Source organism: Pangasianodon hypophthalmus, chromosome 16 (assembly GCF_027358585.1).
Source record: "Pangasianodon hypophthalmus isolate fPanHyp1 chromosome 16, fPanHyp1.pri, whole genome shotgun sequence".
Classification (NCBI taxonomy): Eukaryota; Metazoa; Chordata; class Actinopteri; order Siluriformes; family Pangasiidae; genus Pangasianodon; species Pangasianodon hypophthalmus.
This window is the reverse complement of record NC_069725.1, coordinates 145,001-155,000: the sequence shown is the minus strand read 5'-3', so window position 1 is coordinate 155,000 and position 10,000 is coordinate 145,001. Positions and strand designations below refer to the sequence as shown.

The 10,000-nt window shown below is 43.3% G+C and overlaps 1 protein-coding gene across 2 annotated transcripts in view; it reads left to right on the top strand.

The window, feature by feature from the left end:
* The window catches only part of hdac7a (histone deacetylase 7a), a 67,970-nt gene that overhangs the window by 2,837 nt on the left and 55,133 nt on the right, over nt 1-10,000 (top strand). Inside the window, exon 2 of one of the 2 annotated variants that reach the window (XM_053240638.1) lies at nt 9,756-9,893. The exons of the other annotated variant lie outside the window; for it this stretch is intronic. The gene's annotated coding sequence lies outside the window, so the exon portion shown is untranslated. The remainder of the gene's footprint in view (nt 1-9,755; nt 9,894-10,000) is intronic. 2 annotated transcript variants of the gene reach the window in all.

Genomic DNA, 10,000 nt, shown 5'->3' with positions numbered 1-10,000 from the left:
TGTGTGAGTGTGTGTGTGAGTGTGTTCTCACTCGGGGTTCTATAGAGAACGTGAGTGCAGTTGTTAGTGTTTATAAACTTTAAACAGTTTTAGAGTAAAGTGAGAAACTTCCCCACTGAAACACACTGATGGAATGTTGAAGCTGATGATGTCATAATGAGCGTTACAACAGCCAGCCAATCAGGAGCATCGCTTTAGCTTCCACTCAGTTCTGTGTATTTGTGAATGAAAGAAATGAAATAAACACACAGCGTTAAACAACTGAACAACAACCCAGTTTACTGACACACAACATTTCTGATGTTCAGGTAACAACAATACATGAATGTTTTACTGTGCAGTCGTGTTCAGGGTACAGTAACGAGTTTTAGGTCGAGTTTAAACCTGTTATGGGTCGAGTTTAAGTCTGTTATGGGTCGAGTTTAAACCTGTTATGGGTCGAGTTTAAGTCTGTTATGGGTCGAGTTTAAACCTGTTATGGGTCGAGTTTACGTCTGTTATGGGTCGAGTTTAAGTCTGTTATGGGTCGAGGTTAAGTCTGTTATGGGTCGAGTTTAAACCTGTTATGGGTCGAGTTTAAACCTGTTATGGGTCGAGTTTAAGTCTGTTATGGGTCGAGTTTAAACCTGTTATGGGTCGAGTTTACGTCTGTTATGGGTCGAGTTTACGTCTGTTATGGGTCGAGTTTAAACCTGTTATGGGTCAAGTTTAAGTCTGTTATGGGTCGAGTTTAAGTCTGTTATGGGTCGAGTTTAAACCTGTTATGGGTCGAGTTTAAGTCTGTTATGGGTCGAGTTTAAACCTGTTATGGGTCGAGTTTAAGTCTGTTATGGGTCGAGTTTAAACCTGTTATGGGTCGAGTTTACGTCTGTTATGGGTCGAGTTTAAGTCTGTTATGGGTCGAGGTTAAGTCTGTTATGGTCGAGTTTAAACCTGTTATGGGTCGAGTTTAACCTGTTATGGGTCGAGTTTAAGTCTGTTATGGGTCGAGTTTAAACCTGTTATGGGTCGAGTTTACGTCTGTTATGGGTCGAGTTTACGTCTGTTATGGGTCGAGTTTAAACCTGTTATGGGTCAAGTTTAAGTCTGTTATGGGTCGAGTTTAAGTCTTGTTATGGGTCGAGTTTAAACCTGTTATGGGTCGAGTTTAAGTCTGTTATGGGTCGAGTTTAAACCTGTTATGGGTCGAGTTTAAGTCTGTTATGGGTCGAGTTTAAGTCTGTTATGGGTCGAGTTTACGTCTGTTATGGGTCGAGTTTAAGTCTGTTATGGGTCGAGTTTAAGTCTGTTATGGGTCGAGTTCCTGCTGAAAATGAGATTTTCTCTTTCACATAAAGTTACTCACTTCACACTCAGGTGGAAATGACACTGTGGCCCACATTGTTTTCTGTTCTGTGCGTGGTGTGTGTGTGCGTGTGTGTGTGTGTGTGTGTGTGTGTGTGTGTTTTGAGTTCCTATGGTCCACATGCACTTGGTTTCCCTTAATAAGTTTTGCCTGTTTCATTTTGAAGCTTGATGTTAGCATGCTTTGGTTACTGAATCCGGAGTCTGTGGTGTTGAATTAGCATTGATGCTAACTACTTATCATGCGTTTAGCATTGGACTTTCGATTGGGTTTATTTGAGTGTAAATCAGAGCAATGTTTGTGTCTCTCGCTCTCACAGCTCTGTGTTTTTACTGATAACACTGAGCTGCAGTAGCACTTCCTGTCCAAACAGGAAGTGTTCTGTCTCGCTGAACCTCCTGTTCTCTACAATGTGAGTGTCAGTTTACTCTCCAGCTTTTATTCCTGTTCATCAGTAACACTGAAGAGCAGAGTCATGAGCATGACTTCTCTAAGTTGTGATTCTGTGACATCACTTCAACATGGCGGCGCTCATAGTGAAAATTAAGAACAAGAATTAACAGCATGATTTAAGGTTTTTAAGCCGTCTTTGGAGTTTCTGTTTATATTTGAAATTGCTTAAGACTTTGTGATACTTCAATCATTGAAATTTTAATTATTCACTTTCTGCAAGATTTTTTTATTTTTATAAAACTGCTCTTTCATGTAATTTTGGGGTCATTAACTGAATTTTCACATCCACTTTAACAATAAAGCACCAACCAAAAATCTCTATAATTCCAGTTTTTGTACACAGCGACAGAAGTCTGTTTTCAGATGAGGAGAGAACGCAGCATCTTTATTCACCTTTATTTCCGACTTCAGATGTCTGAGTTCGTGTAAATGCTCTAATGTAGGAAGTAGGAGGTTCTCTGTTCGCAGTTGTCGTGAATGCGGCATTAGCTCCTTAGCCCCGCCTCTTTTCCTTAAAATTGAACATTTGAAGTAGACACAATTTTCACCTTTAAAAGAAGTTATTTTTTTAATTTCTTCCTTCAAATAATGTACTATAAACAAATAAAGGATACCCATAATGCGCTGAGGCACTTAAAGGCAACACACACGGCTCCATCATCAAATTATTTTCCCAATATTCCCGATATTATTATCATATTCCCGATATTATTATCATATTCCCGATATTATTATCATGTTCCTCCAGTGTAGGGAGGTTTTTTACGACTGCCAAGGAGGAGACACTTTCGTCTGCGTTTCCTTGCGTGTATTGTGCGTGTGTTTAGACTCGGCTTATCACTGACGCTGATCAGGACGTTACTTTGCGCTCTGTAATTTCTTATTTGCAGTTTAATTTCTCTTTGTGTTATTATTACACTTTCACGTGTAAGGACACAGACTCTGATGCGCGCTGTGCTGCTCCTGAATCCACCGCTCCGGCGCTACACACCGCACTGAGAACCAGATTCAGGATCAGACCCGAGAGAACACGTTGCGTTCCAGTGGAACCTGAAGCAGTAGTTCCACCTCGTCGTCGTAACACACAGACGAATCCTGTTTGGAGTCTTTTAGAACTTTTGTTGTTTTTTTGAGTTTCTCCTTCTCTAACTTTCTATATGCGGCTCTTAACCTTGTTCTCGAGGAGTTTGACGTAACAGTTTACGACGTTAATGTCACTGCGTGGGCGTGATCACGGGAGCGTTTTTGTGTGGATGGACACCTCCGACAGCGCTGGTCATGTGGAAGGCAATTTTTTTTTAAAAACAGAGGTTTAAAAAGTTTTTAAAAATGTCTGTAGACACGTGGACGGGCCTCAGACACAGAGTAAGAGGAAAGTGGGCGATGACTGATGATGTCATCACTGGCTATGATGTGAGAGTTACATGAACAACTGAGCAACAATCCCCCCCTAGCCCCCCCACCTACCCCTATCTACCCCCACCTACCCCTATCTACCCCCACCTACCCCCATCTACCCCCACCTACCCCCATCTACCTCCACCTACCCCTATCTACCCCTATCTACCCCATCTACCCCATCTACCTCCACCTACCCCTATCTACCCCCACCTACCCCTATCTACCCCCACCTACCCCCACCTACCCCTATCTACCCCCATCTACCCCCACCTACCCCCATCTACCTCCACCTACCCCTATCTACCCCCATCTACCCCCACCTACCCCCATCTACCTCCACCTACCCCTATCTACCCCCATCTACCCCCACCTACCCCCATCTACCTCCACCTACCCCTATCTACCCCTATCTACCCCATCTACCCCATCTACCTCCACCTACCCCTATCTACCCCCACCTACCCCTATCTACCCCCACCTACCCCCCACCTACCCCTATCTACCCCCATCTACCCCCACCTACCCCCATCTACCCCTATCTACCCTATCTACCCCCACCTACCCCCACCTACCCCTATCTACCCCCACCTACCCCCACCTACCCCATCTACCCCCACCTACCCCCACCTACCCCTATCTACCCCCACCTACCCCTATCTACCCCTATCTACCCCCACCTACCCCTATCTACCTCCACCTACCCCCACCTACCCCTACCTACCCCCACCTACCCCTATCTACCCCCAACTACCCCTATCTACCCCCACCTACCCTCACCTACCCCTATCTACCCTATCTACCCCTACCTACCCCTATCTACCCTCACCTACCCCTATCTACCCCTATCTACCCCCACCTACCCCTATCTACCTCCACCTACCCCCACCTACCCCTATCTACCCCCACCTACCCCTATCTACCCCCACCTACCCCCACCTACCCCTATCTACCCCCACCTACCCCTATCCACCTCCACCTACCCCTATCTACCCCTATCTACCCCCACCTACCCCTATCTACCTCCACCTACCCCCACCTACCCCTATCTACCTCCACCTACCCCTATCTACCTCCACCTACCCCTATCTACCCTCACCTACCCCTATCTACCTCCACCTACCCCCACCTACCCCTATCTACCTCCACCTACCCCCACCTACCCCTATCTACCCCCAACTACCCCCATCTACCCCCACCTACCCTCACCTACCCCTATCTACCTCCACCTACCCCTATCTACCCCTATCTACCCCCACCTACCCCTATCTACCCCTATCTACCTCCACCTACCCCTATCTACCCCTATCTACCCCCACCTACCCCTATCTACCTCCACCTACCCCTATCTACCCTATCTACCCCTATCTACCCCTATCTACCCCCACCTACCCCTATCTACCTCCACCTACCCCCACCTACCCCTATCTACCTCCACCTACCCCTATCTACCCTATCTACCCCTACCTACCCCTATCTACCCCTATCTACCCCCACCTACCCCTATCTACCTCCACCTACCCCTATCTACCCCCATCTACCCCCACCTACCACATCTACCCCTATCTACCTCCACCTACCCCTATCTACCCCCATCTACCTCCACCTACCCCTATCTACCCCCACCTACCCCTATCTACCCCTATCTACCTCCACCTACCCCTATCTACCCCTATCTACCCCCACCTACCCCATCTACCCCTATCTACCCCCACCTACCCCTATCTACCCCTATCTACCCCCACCTACCCCTATCTACCCCTATCTACCCCCACCTACCCCATCTACCCCTATCTACCCCCACCTACCCCATCTACCCCTATCTACCCCCACCTACCCCATCTACCCCTATCTACCCCCACCTACCACTATCTACCCCCACCTACCCCTATCTACCCCTATCTACCCCCACCTACCCCCACCTACCCCCACCTACCCCTATCTACCCAACTTCGAGAGCCCTCTCTTCACCAGCACTCGGTCACTTACTCACGTTAGGACGTCGTCTTACCTCCAGCCGTGTTTATGAGGAACTCCTCGTTCAGGTCTAAACTTAAACACAGACACGTGAAGCCTGATCTCAGACCAGCGTTAAACATGCAGCTCCGTAAACCACCTAATAAACTTAATTAAATAACTGAAACTGTGAAGCGTGCACTTTATAGAGCACTCCTCGTTACACACACACACACACACACACACACACACACACACACACACAGAGGAAATCTGATCTGAGGTCAGCGCTGAAGGATTCCATCTCTCTGAAAGTGACCCGTAAATACTTACACTGCAGGAAGGTCAGGAGGTCAAGAGGGGTCAAAGGTCAACCCCAGCCCTTGGCAGACTTCCTGTTAGACAGAGATGAATTTGTTCCCAGAGTGATGATGAGCTTCAGATGTGCTGCGTTTAAAACACACACCGATTCTTCACGTCACAATTTATAGCTTTATTTCACAAATCCCTTTATTTCATCCCTTATTATTTTATTTTAAAGTAATTAATGTGAATAATTTGAGTTATTATTATAAATTAGACAGTAATAAAGATTAAATTCTGATTAAACTGTATCAGCACTCATAATAAATATTATAATTATATTATTTATATATTGATAAAATATATTTTAGAATTCTTACGAAGTGATATTAGGATGCCTTTTTAAAATGTCATAACTTTTTCTTATTTTATTTTATGTGATTTTTGTTAATAAAAAGTGCTGCTAATAACCATTAACTTGATTTATTATCAACTAATAAATTAAAAATTAAAAACTACACAATGACACAAACTCATGCAAAATAAAATATAAAATAAATACACATTACATTACTAATGAAATACGATTTATCTGTTTGTTTTGTTATAATTTTCCTAAATAGGTGTATTTTAAATTAATTAGTTATTAAAGCTCTTACATAAGCACACACACACACACACACACACACACACACACACACACACAAACACACACACACACACACACACACACACACACAAACACACACACACACAAACACACACAAACACACACACACTAGCATTTCAAAGTTTCGCACAAAAGTTGAAAGTATTTGTCACTGTTTTAAAGATTTTTTTAAAGTAGTTTTTAATGAAAATGAAATCAGAAGTCAGTAGTGTGGCTGCTGGAATCAAATCAGAATATAAATGAAAAATAGTTTAATTAATTGATTAATTTGTTTTTCAGTTGTCATTTCAGAGTGTTAATTATTTATTATTATTATTATTATTTATTATTATTATTAATATTATTTTCAAAAACAATTCAAATTTAGACAAATAATAATAATAATAATAATAATAATAATAATAATAATAATAATAATAATAATAAAGATTGGTAGAATTAAATGCTGTTTTTTTAATTTCACACCTTTTTTTCTGAAATGAAGTGTATGGAATTTAATTTAATTTAATTTAATAATTGAACTCTAAGATAAACTTCACTGATCCTTTACACCTCTCTGAAATGTTTGTTCATTTTTCAAGCTCGACTTTTACTGATGAACCTTTAACTGAAGAGTCAATAAACTGTTTATAACTGAGTTTACGACTGTAATAAAGAATAACAGCAGTGTGAATAAAGCGTGTGTGTGTGTGTGTGTGTGTGTGTGTGTGTGTGTGTGAGTGTGTGTTAACAGGGTTGTAACAACAGGACTTTAGAGGGTGACGCCCCCTATTGGTGATTAAACAGAGAGAGAAAACACAGTGTGTGTGTGTGTGTGTGTGTGTGTGTGTGTGTGTGTGTGCGATAATAAACAATCACACTGGTTGTGTTTATATGTAAAGATTTTCTCCAGTCTGTATGAATTCATTCTGATTACAGATTCCTGATGAAGTGTTTATATGAATCCTAAACAGGACAGTGTGTATAAAATCTGTGTTTATTTTCACGTTACATGTAATCTGATCCAAAGTTATGTGCTTGTAAGGGGCGGGGCCAAAGTTACCATGACAGCGACCGGTGTGTGAGTTCAGTCTATATGTGGACCGTGTCTATGGTTTTTTGATCATGCCATGTGTGTTTTTAATGAGTTTCTGTCTCAAAAAACATCATGAGAGTCACCGATTTCAAACACTAAACTTTACTGTGGTCAGTCCTCGTCCTGCTGAAAGGGGAGGGGTTGTGTGTGTGTGTTGGGGGGGTGTTGTGTAGGGCATTGGGGGGGCGGGGGGGGGGGGGGGGGGGGTGTCATTAGAGGGTGGCAGTTGGGGCAGGTTTGTTCCGGAGGGTGTTGAGTTTAAAACCCCTGAGACGAGACTCTATAAATAACTTGTGACTCGACTCAGAGTGAAAACATTTGTGTTTTCTGCAGTGTGAGAGTGGACAGGAAGTGAACGCCGCATGATTCACACCGCTGACATTTTCAGCAGCTGCAGGATTTTTCCAGCTGCAGGCCGAGAGCATATCATTACTCACCCTGAGAACACGCAGAGAACATGCTGAGAACACACCACATCACCTTACACACGTAAAAAGAAAATAATCCACATTTAAGTTTCATTACAGCATGTACTCTACTGCTGCGTCCCAAATCAACCTTATTCGCTATATAGCACACTACTCCATAATCACTAGCACTGCGAGAGGTTAGAGACCAATCACTTACCCTGAGTCTCAAACAGCGCCCTTCTCCTAAATCCCTACTCCCTTCATGCTCTATCCCTTCATGGATAGTTTACACAAGGTTATAAAAAGCCACAAAGCTCCCTAACTAGTGCACTACATAGCAAGTACAATAAATTCCAAACAGCTAGCCTACAGCTGGGAGGCACTGATTACCCACAGTGCACTGCACTGTGTAAAGATGGCACTTGGCGTGTAGAGTGCAGGAAGTCGTTCACCTGAAACCTGATTGACTACACCGACTGTAGTGATGTGAAACCTCATTCACTACTTCAGTGTGCTACATGTTTCTCCTATGTAGGGAATAGGGAATAGGGATACGTTCAGATTACAGCACCATCCAGAATGTTCTCTACAATCTAGAGCTCTGTAGAACAGAAGATTAGACGATAGTGAGACGCTGACGGTGCAGCAGTTTTATCTTCAGGATTCCTTCAGTGAACACTACACGATTTTACCTCTGATTTTCCCGTCGCTGACTACTTTTGGGGCTCAGTGACTGCTCTCTGTGCGTTGCCATGGCGACCGCTCGGGTAGTGTTCGGCAACATGACTTTCTCAGTGTGTGAGCGATCACAGAGGATCCGATATTTTCATGCATGTTTGAGAAACAGCCAGTGAGAGTCTGAGAGTAAATCAAATTCCTCCTGTCACGCGCAGCACATTCCTGAATCCAGTTTATCATCTGTCTACTTATTTGTCGTGTCAAACCCAAAGGCTTGTTAGGAACAGCAGAAATAAACACACACTCGATGACACACGATATAAAAATATGTACCTATGTTTCTTTTCACTGTAGCTCCGGTTCTCTTTGCAGAACAGACGATCTTCACTGCTGCATCTCCAATAACAATCCTTCACCATGTTTACTCTTATTCCTGTTTCCATAAAACATTGTGATGACAATGTGAGAAAGCGAGGATCTCTCTCTCTCACACACACACACACACACACACACACTCACACACACACACACACTCAGTAGGTGGCACTCTGTCTGTTCTTTTCTTTTGTTTTTCCTTTTTTTTCAGTGATGTTCTCACAAATAACATTTCTATTCTGTCTGTAGTGTTGATTCTGTGTGTGTGTGTGTGTGTGTGTTTGTATGTGTGTGAGAATGTGACAGCACACACTTCAACAGAAACACCACAGAACCAAACACATTTCCTGTTACTGATATACGTATACTGTATATAACATCAGTGCCCAGTATTCATACAGAAATAGTGATATTCAGAATGTGATTTAGTTCAGAGCCACAGGAAGCGTGTGTGTGTGTGTGTGTGTGTGTGTGTGTATCTGAGCTTATTACCTGACATTATTCTGTCCATTTGGACTGTTTCATTTGGTGTTGTGTGTAAATGGTTCAGTCCACAGTGAAGCTCAGTAGCTAGTGCTTCAGAGGGAATTGGGAATCTCTCACTGTTTTCCTCGGACACTCGTGTTCCAGTCGGGACAGGAAGTGGATTTTGCCGTTAGCTGTTGATCAGGGAGTTAGTTGTGTAAATAGCTGGATTAATTTATCACACAGATGTGGTGGTTTCATGAAGTGATAGATTTTCTCCTCACACCAGGATGTGTTTGAGTCCTGATGTCAATCTTCAACATGTACCGTGTTTAGCGTTCCGGGTGTTTAGCGTTCCGGGTGTTTAGCTTTCTGGGTGTTTAGCGTTCCTTGTGTTTAGCTTTCTGGGTGTTTAGCGTTCCGGGTGTTTAGCATTCCTTGTGTTTAGCGTTCCGGGTGTTTAGCGTTCCTTGTGTTTAGCATTCCGGGTGTTTAGCGTTCCTTGTGTTTAGCGTTCCGGGTGTTTAGCGTTCCGGGTGTTTAGCGTTCCGGGTGTTTAGTGTTCTGTATCTTTGCATCTTTGCAATGTGTGTAGTATATAACATTTCTTTCTGTGTGTCTGTCCAGAAGGTTGTGAGTTCCAGTCCCATCTCAGCTACACACTCACTGAAGAAGATAATAAAGCGTGTAATGCATTAACACTGAGATTTCCTCTGAACACTTTACAGAGTGATGATAACACGTGCGCACTTCAAGCACAAGGAGGTGAGCGCAGCAGATTATTGATTTTACAGTATTATTACTGTATTACGCAGTAATTCATGTTTCATGTTTTGGATTTGTCTGCCTGCGTCTCTAATAAAACACTTTTA